This window comes from Strix aluco, chromosome 4, assembly GCF_031877795.1.
Source record: "Strix aluco isolate bStrAlu1 chromosome 4, bStrAlu1.hap1, whole genome shotgun sequence".
In the NCBI taxonomy this organism is placed as follows: domain Eukaryota; kingdom Metazoa; phylum Chordata; class Aves; order Strigiformes; family Strigidae; genus Strix; species Strix aluco.
In genome coordinates this window covers 12,279,699-12,293,545 of record NC_133934.1, presented here as the reverse complement: position 1 = coordinate 12,293,545, position 13,847 = coordinate 12,279,699, and positions in this window count along the sequence as shown.

Sequence of the window (13,847 nt, the reverse complement as noted above, 5' to 3'; positions counted from 1 at the left end):
AAATGTCCTAAATGGATATCTCATTAAAAAAATCAGAAAAAACTCACATAAATTAGATATCCTTTTGCAAATCCTACAGTGCATCTCTGTATTTCATGCCTTTAAATTCTATTAGTAGTCCTGAAAACTGAGCTTAAGCTTCTAAGAAACTTGAGTATTTCTTTACTTTTTAACCTGAAATCTAATTATTAGCCTCATATTCACTCCAAGCTGCTGTCTTTTGACAACTGTTATATCCTCTGGAAAACAAAAAATAATCTTACAATTTACAGTAATTTATTTTGAAGTGCTTATGTTTTAAATGACAAATTATGCCTCAAATGTGTTTTGTAAATTTCCAGAAACGTGTAATTTTCCTATTACTTCAAAAATAGCAATTCTTTTGTATCACAGAAGACTAAGAAACCCTTTTTTGCTTTTTACTGATTCTCTTTTGTGTGAAGAAACCTCCCTAAACAGCTGTGTGTTAAAAACTTTTTTTTTTTTTTGGTCATGCATCTCTCAGGAATTCAGGGCTGGACTACTTTTCCTGGATTACAGTCCTGTAACTAGGACTGAACTAGTCTAATTTTATGTCTAATCCCAAATCTAAGTTATGTCTTTTTTGACATTAAAGCTACTATATCAGGGAATTACTGTGTCTGGGACAGTTGCCAAAATAGGCCACGCTCGTGTTTGTACCCTGTTTGTGCCTGTGACAGTAGTCACCTCTCTACCACCTTACTGTGTTTGTTGTATTGATAGTAAATAAAATATAAATGAAGTCTGAAGTTTCAGAAGAGTAACAGGCTGGGATCTTAAAATGAGATTCTGGGTATGGAAATAAATTGCCAACTATTCACTGAGCCAGAAGTACACGTGTTTATAAATAATGAATTAGCGTGAAGCAGATGTAATGAAATAATAACGTAGCTCTATATTGAGATGTCTGCATTAAACTATCAAGCTGTCTGTAACAACTTTTATGCAAAGCTCCTCTCACACCGAGGGCAGAATATAAATATTACATCAGCAGTTATAACTTAGACATCAATTACCCATTACAAACGTAAATGTATTATGATCAGTAGGTCAAATAAAACTCCCAGGCAAACTTTGAAAACAGAAAGAATGAAATAACATCAAAGGGGACAATGGCTGAGGATGAAAGAAATCTTTGTTACAGTGAGACAATCAAGGACTGTTCTCTCATGTCAGCAGTCAGCTTTTGGAAAGTTGGTCAGAACAAATAAATTTTAATATCACAGACTGCTGCATATGACAGGAAGTCTAGCAGGTAATGATTAGCATCGATATATAATTTGCACACAATAATGACAACCACCCAGGTTACAGCAATGAAATGTGCAGAAATACAAATGCAAAGGATTGTTTGGGGAAGAGCCAAGACAAAGCATGAATAATAGAAAAGTCACTACACTTGCAAAAACATTGGCAACATTTTAATTTTAATTTGAGAACGGCAGATGAAGCTTGCAAGGATTTCAGTGCAATGTTACATAGTCTGTGTAACCAGGGATATCAGTACTCTTGACTGTAAACATGTAAATAATGTTGTGCTTTCTGTAGTAAACAAGTGAGAAGTATAATACTGTCCCTTTTGTGCCTGTTGCAGAGAGGTTAATGCTTATTAAGCATATTGTGATCTCTTGCAGATGTGAGTCCTTGGAAAACTACTCTTTATGTGAAGCTACATCTTCTCACTTGAGGTAGATGATACTACAGTCCATTGGCCCTGAGTCAATTTAACTCTGTTTTGCAGTATAGGCTGATGTATTAGACTAGTTTAGACTAGATATTAGGAAGCATTTCTTTCCAGAACGGGTTGTTAGGCGTTGGAATGGGCTGCCCAGGGAGGTGGTGGAGTCCCCATCCCTGGAGGTGTTTAAGAGTCGGGTCGACATAGCACTTAGGGATATGGTGTAGTTGGGAACTGTCATTGTTAGGTTAATGGTTGGACTGGATGATCTTCAAGGTCTTTTCCAACCTAGACAATTCTGTGATTCTGTGATTCTGTATGCTAATTTCCTGTTGCTTGTCCTACGTTGCATCTCTAACACTGTTCTTATATATATATATATATATATATATATATATATAAACCCATACAGCATCATGGTAGCAGAATTTAGACCCTTCCTGGGTGATAAAATTCTCACATAGCACCATCTGTAAGTGAGGCTTTGCCAGGTAAGATGCATGACAGTTTACAGAAGCTTTTGGCACACTCTGCCAGGGAACATACCTAGGGACATCAGTCCCTAGAAAAATGCAGCTGTGACTGAACACTGCTGTCTGTGTCCTCAGCTGCATCAAAGCTGCCCTGTACAATCAGTATTGCTTTCCAGGCTTAACGATACAAGGTGATGGTCCCAGTCTGTATGCAATGGCCTGGGCCAAGCCTACCTGAAAGATAACTGGAAGGTTTTATGTGAGGTTTGTGGATAACATATGCACAGATATCATCTAGAAAATAAGAAGGAATGGAGACATGATCTTTTTTTTTTCCCAAACATGGGAAAAAGTGGAAAAAATATTACTGAATATAATGAATGGACATGACGCATACTGTGCATTTAATGGAGTGAGCCCAGAATGTGTTAATGCTTATTATAACTTTTGGTTTTAGCTGTATACCCTTAAACATATTAAGAATCTTTTTATAGCATGCCCCCACGCATTCACACCTTCACATCATTATTGTCTGTGATGGCAAGTGAAAGTATATTTCATTGAATCGAAAGTCCATAATGGAATTGTGAGATGGTTCAAAGGCTGAAATTCAGACTGGAAGCATCTAGAGTTTTGATGATTTTCGGATCCATATTGACAAAGCTCCACCGTGCCTCAGATCTTCTATATTAAATAGAAAATAATTCCTCATATTTATCCAGACTGTTGATTGAACTATACCTTTTAAAGATTTTATTCTCCTTCCAAGAAATACTGCCTCAAGCATGCCAGGGCTGGATACGTAAGAAAGTGTTGTGCTTGTTATGTTTATTACCATCTTTTTATATACTTGGTTGTGGTGTGTCCGGCCAAGTGGTCTAAAAAGATACACATAAGAGAAAAGATATTACTAGAAGCTGTAATTTAGATCTACAGACAAAACTGCAAAAAAATGGACTCCATTTTGCACACGTGAGCCCTTCTTCAGGTCTCAACTAGAGGGCAGCAGTAATTTTGAAAAATCCCATTACTTTGCTAGTTTTACACAGATGCAGACTTTTACAGTTATTTGTTGAAGTCAAAATTATCACTATAGGATTTTCTATACTGTAGACATTTTGGTGGCTGGAGATGTTAATCACAAACAATAAGAAGATAGTATTTGGGGCTACCTTGATCAAAGTGAAAACCCTCATATGACAGATCTACCACCAATATTCATTCCATTTTAGACAGAAGCTACTGACATGAAACTGTGCTGCACTTCATGAATGGCACAGAGATTAGAGGATTATAAATCACAGTTCTATGACCGTTTCTAGCCCGGTACCTATCTATCATTTTGGGTCCTCCAGATATTCCTTCAGGCATGTTCTTCCACAGAGAATCAGCAGAGGCAAAAGCGAGCCTTTCTTTCTACTGAATCCCTATTGAAATATATTTCCTCCACTTTGGATGCCTAAGTAAGTCAAAATTTACTTCCTCAATACCAAAACTAGTTCAGGAGATATCTATATTCCATGTATATTCAAGCTCCCATAAATAAAGTGTCCTCGCCCTGCATTTTCTAGCGCTAAGCAGAATCACCAAGCAGATAGGTAAAAATTTCAGTACTGCAAATTGTTTCAGTGTACAGCTAAGGATTGTAAGTACTTTTCTGTTTAAAGTCTTTTTATCCAGCCCAGAAGTGCTTTACACCCTAGTTAAAAAAAAAAAAAAAAAAAAGAGTGAGAATATGTGTATAGAAATATAAAAGTATTCCTCAGATAGTATGTATTTATGCAAATCCTTAGAAGGGAGAAGGAATTGAAGCAGAGCTAAATATTCATTGCTGCTACTCCTCCCCTTCTTTTTCAAAACCATGCAGCCATGGCTTTCTACTCCAGTCCTCACAATAAACAGTTTCAGATATACTGACATAGTTTTCTCTGTTTTAAAAACTAGCAAGAAAAATGTGACAGAAATCTCACTCAGGAAAAAAGCCTTATTAGTGCCTTTTTCTGACTGCCTAACAAGGAAAACAAAAGATTTCTCAGAAGGAAAAGGGAAAAGAGTTACTAAATTCACTCAACTAACTAAATAATCTCAAATCAATATATCATTGTGTAAGCATTTCCTAGCTATCTATCAGAAGGTTATAAATCTTTCCTTAAGAATAAAATTTTATTTCTACCTGCAGACTTCAAGCAGCTGGAAAAAGTTAACCTTTAATGAAAAATCAATTGACCTGATTATAAAAGGAAGTACCCATTTTCCTTTAAATCACCTGCAATGCTATAAAAGATGGGTTTTTAGCCTGAGGAGGGTAAAAAAATTTTTTTTTTTTTTTTAGAAAAAGCAGGTGTTCTATGGGAGTTTAAGTATAAATTGAATTGCATGTAGACACTTTTTTCCTCCCTTTTTATAGCTGGAGGTTTGTACAATAGTATTGTTGCTTCCGTATCAACGTGTGTTGCCTAAATTTTTAAGGCATTATCAGATGTTTTAGAGGCCTTGTTTACCAGGTGGTTTGTTAATCACAATAGATAAGAGAAGATAAAAAGAAATCAATTTCACTTTTAAAATTGAAAAAAAGATAGAGAAAACTCATTCCATATACTGGAGTTTGTGATTACAAGCTCTCGGAATGTTTTTAGTTTGGGGTCATAGAGAAGTAAAAGCTTTCTGTGCCATGGGTGACTCAAAAGTTTGTCCCTAATTATGGCAGGTTGTTATCCCTGTGGGGCAGAAAATAAATCCTGGTAACCCAGAGAGTAAAGGAAGGATACAATTAATCTTTGAAGTGGTAAGTGCTAATTATAATTTTTTATTATGTTTTAGAAGTTTTGTCTTTCTCTAATACATAGAGGCCTATGGTCCATGTCATGGCTGAGCCAGAACAGGGAATCCTGTCACAACCTTCTTGCTTGCTGGGATTTGGATATGAGCCCAAATCATTTCCTTGGTAGGAGCGTGTTGGGTTTTTTGGTCTATGGCCAAAAATGTCCTCAAGTGGCTCTTGGGAGCTGCTAAACTTAGGAGGAAGCTTTGTCAGGTGTGCACCATGTTATGGCTTGTGCTGAGGAATAACAAGCTCAGTAACATCTATTATTAACATTTGGTAATTGTAAGTAAACTTGGCTATTATTTAGTGAGCTGGCTAAATAGTTTAGGAATTGTTTAAGTGGTGTAACAGCTGGATGTTTTGACTCAGCATTTTCCTGCAGACTACAAGGCGACAGCATTTCCGTACAGATGGATGGCAGTATATTTTTCTTTTCATGTTTTCTGTTTTTCCTTTCTGAACCAGACTGTGGAGCTGGGGTGGTGTTTTTTTCGAGACCTGGGGGAAGTAAAGCTATCTGGGTTCCAACTGGGCAGACAAAAAGATGACAGGACTCCATGAGAAAACACTTTAACTCTTTAGCTAATTCTATATGCAGTTACTGTAGAGAGATAACACGCTAATCAAAAGGAAACATATGGCTAAACCTGTTTCTGTGGAAGTTTTGTGTAACCATAGTGTAAATATGATAACACAACTAATATCCATCCATGCTGCTAATCCTGCTAAAATTAATATAATTATTTGGGTAAATTTGCTAAGTAAAAGGCTGATACTGTAAATTCACAATTCAAGCTCAATAGATTTCACATCTAGGGGCTCAACTGGTATTTCTGTGAACTTTGCAGTTCAGATTGCATTACGTTACTCTTTTTTTTTTAAAGTGAACATACCTCAATCACTGGATGAAATAGGAACTGATACAGACTAATGTAGACAAGAGGACAGTATCTTGTGTGATTTCAAGTTTGTCATGCCAGCTGTAAATAGCAAAGAATGCTAATTCAAGCACAACTTTACGCAGAAGAGGATCTTTTTATGACAGGGTTCAGCAAGGGCAAATAAGCTTTGTAACATTTAGTGGACTTGAAAGAGACCAGACAGGAATTTAGTAAAGCATAAATCTGATTTTTGCAGTAAATAGTCAACTGAGTTACATTTCAGTGTGTTTACATGTTAAAGTTAGCCCCTTTGGCAGCAGACTGTTCCTTCATAGGTATGTCCCCAACTGTGATGGAATAATAGTTATATTGGAAGGTATAACTTGGCCTTACTATTAAAATGTGTTGTTTTTCCTGAAACAAGCCGCTGTAGTGAAAAGTGGTCAGACAAACATGCAGCTGCAGAAGGGCAGACAAACAGGATGATGAAAAGCAATGCCAGAGAGAGACAATTAGAGGAAGTGTCTTGTTTTAACGCACAATGTCCTCTGCCTCCTGGCAGCTTCTTTTAATAATCCTGAAAAGATCAGGGACAACCAAACATAAACGGGGCCATCAAGTCTTCATGTAGTTTTAATAGTTAAAGAAGTATTCTCAAGCCTATTTTTTAACATAAGGAAATCTGAACAGGTAGCACAATTTCTCGTGATTAAAATGTAATGTAAGGGATATGATTACTAATACGGAAGTCACTCTGTGCTGCCTTTGTGTTTTCCCTGTTTGCTACAATATATTGGTCTCTGGAGTTACTTCATGAGAGCAGCTGTTCACATCTTCAATGAGATTATTCACTTATGTTTCTGTAATACAGATTGGTACTGTGTTAATAAAACAACAGGAAGTCCAGGGACAACTTTTGACGCCATTACCCTGAAGTTGAAAAATTTGTTTTTCTAATTTCCACTTAAACTGCCTGTCAATAGACACCCCCAAGAACTGAAGTGCTGTGAATAGCATGATAAAATACACTTTGGAGTAAAATCAGAGAGGAAACTGAAGATTCCTGATCTAGTTGAAGATGTCCCTGCTCATTGCAGGGGGGGTTGGACTAGATGACCTTTAAAAGTCCCTTCCAACCCAAACCATTCTGTGATTCTAAGCAGGTATTGAAAAGGGGGTTAAGGAGTCGGGAATTCAGTTCTTGCTATTTTGTTACTTGTTTCCTTAAGTGAGTTGCATCTTTCCTAACTTAATTTCTCTAAAATTAAAATGGGTTGTATTTTTTAAGATTTTAGGACATACTAATCAGTGGTAGATTCTACAATGATTGGGCCATGGCAATAGAGGATGGAAGATTGGTATTCATTAGGAAAAATATAGGATTAGATGATTTTTTGGGGTTTTTTTGCAAAACTACCTTGAGTACACATAAAAGAGGTGCTAGGGATACCAGTGAAGGACTGAAGTTATAAAATGTAACCAAATATTATCCTTAAATATACAAATAAAATAGATATGATTAAAAGATTTAGACATTTCTGGAAGTCATAGAAAATTAGTCAGTAAAATGGTGACAGAAATGTGGTATTTCATGCTGTTGGCATAGCTACTACATAAATTAGTTAAACCTGAAGTTGTATGCTTTGTGTACTGCATTATAGTACAATATCAAATTCAATCTAGTGGGAGGAGAGCCCTGTGGGATGATTCGTTAGTTGTGATTTATACAATTACTTGAATACCTTCCAACTTCATAATTTCTAGAAAGATGGAGAGCTCCCAAGCATACTGCAGGAACAGATTGGCCGATCAGTATGAAGTAGCATTTATAATTCATGTTAACATGGTTTGACGGGATGAAGTAAGGTAAATAAGGTTATGAGTTGTAATTAATACCTAGTTTATAACGTCCAAAACCAATTTTTAAGTGCATGTTCCTTGAGACAGATTAGCAGGAGTCATAACTAAGATCTTTAAGGCATCTAAAGGGTCATTTTTTTTCTATTCCCTATGATGGGAGCTGTAGGAGAGCTGTAGCAATATTGCGTGGGACAACCTGTCACCTCAAACCATGTTCTCCAGGTGCTGCCCAGTCCCACAGGCTCTCTCCAACTGATCGATGTGTCTCAGGACAACACCCTCCCTGCCAACACACACACAACAACTGGTCAATGGCCTGATATCTCAGACACCTCTAGTTGACAACATCCCAACGTTTGAGACAACAGGTGTACAGTCTTTGGGGCAAACATTGTCTGTTCTATTCTCATGTGGTGCCTGCTGCAATGCATCCCACACCGATGGATGGCATGTGGGGTACTTGGTGCTTACCCGCAAGAGTAGCGTAACTGTGACTAACTGTATGTGAAATGTTCGGTATGTTAGGCAGGAAGAGAATATAAAAACATCTCAAGGTGTGGAAGACAAAAAGTAAGCAGACTTGAAATAGGATAGATTATTTTCAGTTTCTCTCTTCCTTGCCTTTGTGGGTCACTTAGGATATAGCATCAGGATCAGTGGTAAAGTCTTGTGACACAGAAGATGTGCTCTGCATGTACTCCACAACAGACTTGCTTAGCTCCCCAAACTGATGATTTAACACTGCATATCTGCATAGTGCATGATAGATCTGCAAAAGTCTACACTCTGCAATTTAAACCCAAGCATATCAGAGCAAATTCACTGTCAAACAATTCTTCATCAGGCTTTTTGTAGCTGGAATGGTAGCAAGAAATCTAATTCTGTGATCAAAAGCAAAGGGGGGAAAAAAGCCTAGTACTCCATCTGAAGGACTGTTTGTTACTTTGTGAACAATGCTCACTTAGCACAATGGCCTGGATGTGTCCCATCGAGCCTTTTAGCCACTAATGCAAAATGCCAACATGAATTATTGCTTTGAAAAGCAGGAGTGTGTGAATGAACCTTCCAGCACACTCGATACGTTTCTGCTTTGCATAATGAACTTTAGTTGCTCAACTCCATGCTCATGAATGTTTCTTTTTTTAAAAAAAAGGGTTTAAATTAACACTATTAGTTAATAGACAACTTTTTGTACTTGCCATATCCAAGCCAGGCTGTGCAATCAACAGGAAAGATAAGAAGGTCAAACAGGAAGAGCTGTGCTGGAGTCAGTTTTGAGCAGAGCTGAGGATAGCACGGATCTGTCTGCTCTTTACCGGCATGTTATAGAGAATCTGACTTGGAAAAGGTAGGACAAATCCTGTGCTCTCTATATGCGTGTCCTTCTTTCACTATTTTAGGTACTCGTGTCCTGAGGTTTATTGTCAATATGTTAGAATTGCAGCCAGTTAAGCAGGGGTAATTTCAGTAGTGTTCGATACTTCGGTGTGCCCATAATGAAATGACTGGAAGATATGTGTAAATGTGACCTGTCATGGTTACAAGAATGTGTTAGGAGTTCCTGTGCTGCTCCGTGTTCCCTCTTCTAGGTAGTGTTGTGTGAGATGAGCTGCTGTTCAGTAACAAAAGCATTCCTCCTTCTTTATTCCTCTGCATTAGCTGCCACAGGCCAAACTCTGTCAAATCTAGCACTCAGAATGAAGTATTGAGATTCACAGATGCTTTTTATAGTTTTCTAACAGTGATCTGATTTTTTTTAAAGCACCCTAGAGTTTATGCTTATTTTTAAACAGCTATGAAATTGTGAATTTTTGTCTACAATTTTCACTATCTAAACTTGGAAATTTTGGACTTACGGTGCTTTCAGATCTGGATTGTGGGTGGGAAGTATATTTCAGTGCTACTGAGGTATGAAGAAATTAATCATAAGAGAAGGTTGAAACTTTTAAACTTTTATTGCATCTTTGAAGCTTGCTAGGGCTTTTTTGTTTGTAGACCAACTGTGAACAATGATACTGCTTGCAACATAGTTTACTAAGAATTGCTAATTAACCTAAAGTTACTTCAGTGATAAAGGAGTCATTCTTCCATTTTTGGAGAGTACTCAGATTCCTAAGTTTGTTTACTCTGATTACAGATTTGCTTTACCTTTCTGTGTAACACATAGCAGCACTGGAGGAAAAAGTGTTAAGTGTTGCCTATACAGTACATAGTATGGATTTTTTTTTTAATTTGTGCCTGTGACTGAAAGTCACCCAGAGATCAAAGCTGTGATTTACTCTCTCCGAGAACAAAGTTTATAATCTTGGCTGTAAGATGTTTGTAGCCTAATACAGAAGATGTGAAACAGAAGTGAGTTGAAACTGGGGAGAATGAATAATAAAATAATTACTCTAGCATCAGTTTGGGAAAATGACCTAGATTAATTTATGGCAGTACAGTTGCAAGACTGAGGTATTGTATGACATATGGGATGTACAGGAGATGAAGCAGAGCAGATCATCAAGGGTATGCACACAGTTAAATGTCCTTTAAATGAAGGCAATGCAGGCTTCACTAACTCTCTTGCCTGGTTTGAAGCCTTGGAGGAACACAACATGCTGCATGAGGTGAGTAAAAATTTGGGGGCTACCAGAGTTCTGTTGTCTCAGGTACAGCAGGACTGGTTGGAAGAGTATGGAGACTTTAAATTTAGAAGAGCTGCCCTTGATCCACCAGAGGCTCAGGTGAGATGAGGGGAGAAACAAACAGTAGCTGTTGCTCAGTTTCTCTGGATGAGATAGGAATTGATGCAGGGGAGCAATGGCAGTAACCTTCTACCATACAGGAAGTTTCCAATATGTATGAATAATCCTCTTGGGATGAATTCAACTTTACATTCACCTTTGGCTACTTCTCCAGCACTTCTATAGCACTCCTGTATGACCACAAATACTCTTTGTCTTGATTTCCATCTCTGTAAAACTAGAATAATTATAGTTACCACTGGTAACTTGAAGCTAGTCATTAGTAAATTGTCTTGAGCCTCCTAGAGGGAAGATGATGAATAAAACCTAAATATTTTCTTGCATGCAGTTTTTAGGCAACTAGTTCAAATACAACCCATTCTTTTATACCGGGTCCTATTCTCATGGTTAGAAATACACCTTTAAAGAGAGAGACGGAATCTGTGGATGTTGTTAGTTTTCTTCTTCAACTCCCTTTAAATGGGAAGGAGTTGGTGGGAGACAAAGTGTTCCTGTCATCCAGAACTCCTCTTAAGAACAACAAAAGGCGGGGGGGGGGGGGGGGGGGGACGACGACACACACACCGAACTCACTCAACTTGCATAGTTAGAGTAATGGAAAATGTCAAGCTGTATGTTTTTTCTTCTGGTTAGCTGTGTTTTGAAGACAGATACAAGCACTCAATGAAAAGGAAGCAGTAACAGAGAGAAAAGCATGAGAGGAGAATTGTTCTATTTAACTTCCAGTAGAAAAAAGTGTCTTATTTCCACCTTATGTTCAACAGCTGTTGCATGCAGACCTTTCCAGCCTGCTGTGTCCTGTGAGAAGGCAAGGGGAAGGTGGAGTGACCTTCTGAGCCTCGTGAGCCTTGACAGGTGCTACCAATGGTTCTGTGCAGGGCAGCATGTCCAGGGAGCTCAGGCCACGGGGAGGGATGACACCAGTGAACCCAGTAGCACTCCTGAAGGAGTTGTTGAGCTTTCAGTATCTGCCTCTCATCTCTCACTGCTCATCCCCACTGTGAGTGCCTGCCTTAGAAAGCGAGGCTTCCCCAGATCAGCGGGGAGTGCCACCTCTTGCCTGCATGGCTTTTAAATAGAGGTTGTCTCCTGGTTTGGAAAAATGGGAAGATTGTTAAGTTTTATGGCCAACGTCCTGCACCAAGTATGAATTTCTTGGTCAAGCCTCAAAGAGCATGAGATAAAATAATTTTGTCTAAATTATAAAGAAAAGTCTTTGTCAATGCATGTAAATGTAGGTTGTAAGAACTAGTTGTAGAAGACAAACTTACTTTACAAGGCGAGTGTTAGATCTTATTCCATTTCTTCATCTTGTATTTGTTGCTATCAACAAATGGCTAGCTGCTAATAATGATAATTTACCATTATACTTACAGGTTTATGAAAAATCTCTAATGATGAAAGTAAGTCAAGCACTGAAGCTTAATATTCTATAAATCTGTTTTATAGTGGATGAATGTTTTTCTCTGGTCTGGTGCCTCTGAATCTGTTGTAATTTTTACTGGCATGGTTCAATAATTGATGAGAAAGCACCAGCATAATAACTATGGTGATTATACCATAGCATTGCTTGTGTGTTATGGTTTTGGTCCTTGGGGTACTTGTATGATAGTCAAAGGACAGACATGTGGTGCAAAGTTATATGAAATCTGTCACTTGGGACCAAATTTGTATCTCCTAGGATGCATTTAGATGTTAAATAAACATTCAAAAGGGCCGAGGTAGACTAGGAGCCTAGCTACTGGAAAGTTATTTACTATCTTGTTCTCAGTACTTATACAGAGCCGCATGTGTTTGCATCTAATAGTCAAGGCAAACAAAGATGGGAAAGGAATCTGTAGAGGAGAGCATGACTGTTAAAAAAATGTTTTTGAGATTTGAATTTTCATTCATGTATCTTGCAAGAGCCAAGAGAAACACTGATAGGAACATACCATTTTTGCTTTTCTTTGACTCATTCTGATTTTTTTTTACCATTGGTTTAGGCTCTGGGATACTATGACTCAATCTTCTTAAACAGATCATATCCGTTTTGATTTGTTCAGATATGCTACTTGCTCTTGCAGCACCAAGCTTTAGAGCTTCATTCTCAACCCTGTTTATATATGTTACTCTTACCAACATGCAGTGGTGCAGAAGACGTGAAAAGTTAATCAATATCTCTTCAACTCAATTGGAATTCTAAGAATTCAAGTCACAGTATATTTGTTTTTCTAAATTTTATTGAGGATAATATTTCTGCTTGTAGGTGGGAGCTGATGGAAAAATTAATATTCTGAACACTGAATTTCATTTCTGGGATTAAGGATAGTCCTGATCTAAAAATAACAACTGGCTTTGGATTCACAGAACAATGTAATTTAAAGAACTACCTTTTGAATTAAATTATCCTTAATATCACAATATTTACATCTTCATCAACAGGAGATACCAGTATTCACAAAATATATGCAGAAGAGTGTTTAATTCTTAGGTGTGAAAATTACAGTGCATTACATATAATCCTGGTACAGTACTGAAAAGAATGGTGTTAGCTACTGTCATTACTTTAAGGAAAAGATCAGCTGTATAAATGGAAACGCATATCCCTAGCAAAGTGAGTTTGGTCTCTGGCAGGCCTGTATTTTTAATCATTTATAAATAGGTCATCAGGTCTGATGATAGGCAGTTTTTCAGGGAAGTTAGCGGGGGAAACTGAGATCTGAAGTAAGAACTACAATGTTAACTAAACGTTAGTGGAAATACTCTCTTCTGAGAAAAACCATCAAAATCACTTGTGTTTGAGTTATGTGTCATAGGTATGTCTGAATTTACATGCATAACTTTATATGGAGAACTGCAATGCTATACCATAAAACATATTTTGAAAATCAGCCTCACCACTCTGACAGGTACTATTGAATAAATGGCAAAATGGGACCATGTAAATGTTAAAACAACATCCAGTCTAGATTTCTTCATACTTCATTAACTTATGTGCTTGTAGTAGATACGGTTATGGTTTAATTCTCTGAGTTGGTCATACCATCTGTAAGTATACCTCATTATTTTTTAATAATTGCATAACATTCTTCTATATATAGTTTACTGCTTATTCAAGTGCTCTGTGGGCTAAAGGTTTTGCTGACTGCAAAACAGAGTACGGAAGTTGTACAGACAGATCATTGCCTTGTCCCGCGTACCTGCCTACTACGGCAGACAGCTAGGAGATGTTGCACTGTTCACATTGGTGCTCAGTTTGCTCAGGTTTAGGGTTCTGTGACATGAAGCTTGGAGGGCAAGAAGTGTTGGAAGGCCTGTATGTGAGGAAGCAAGCCAGAACAATGTGCTCTGGGAAACCCCACTGCATGGCGAATAGAGAAG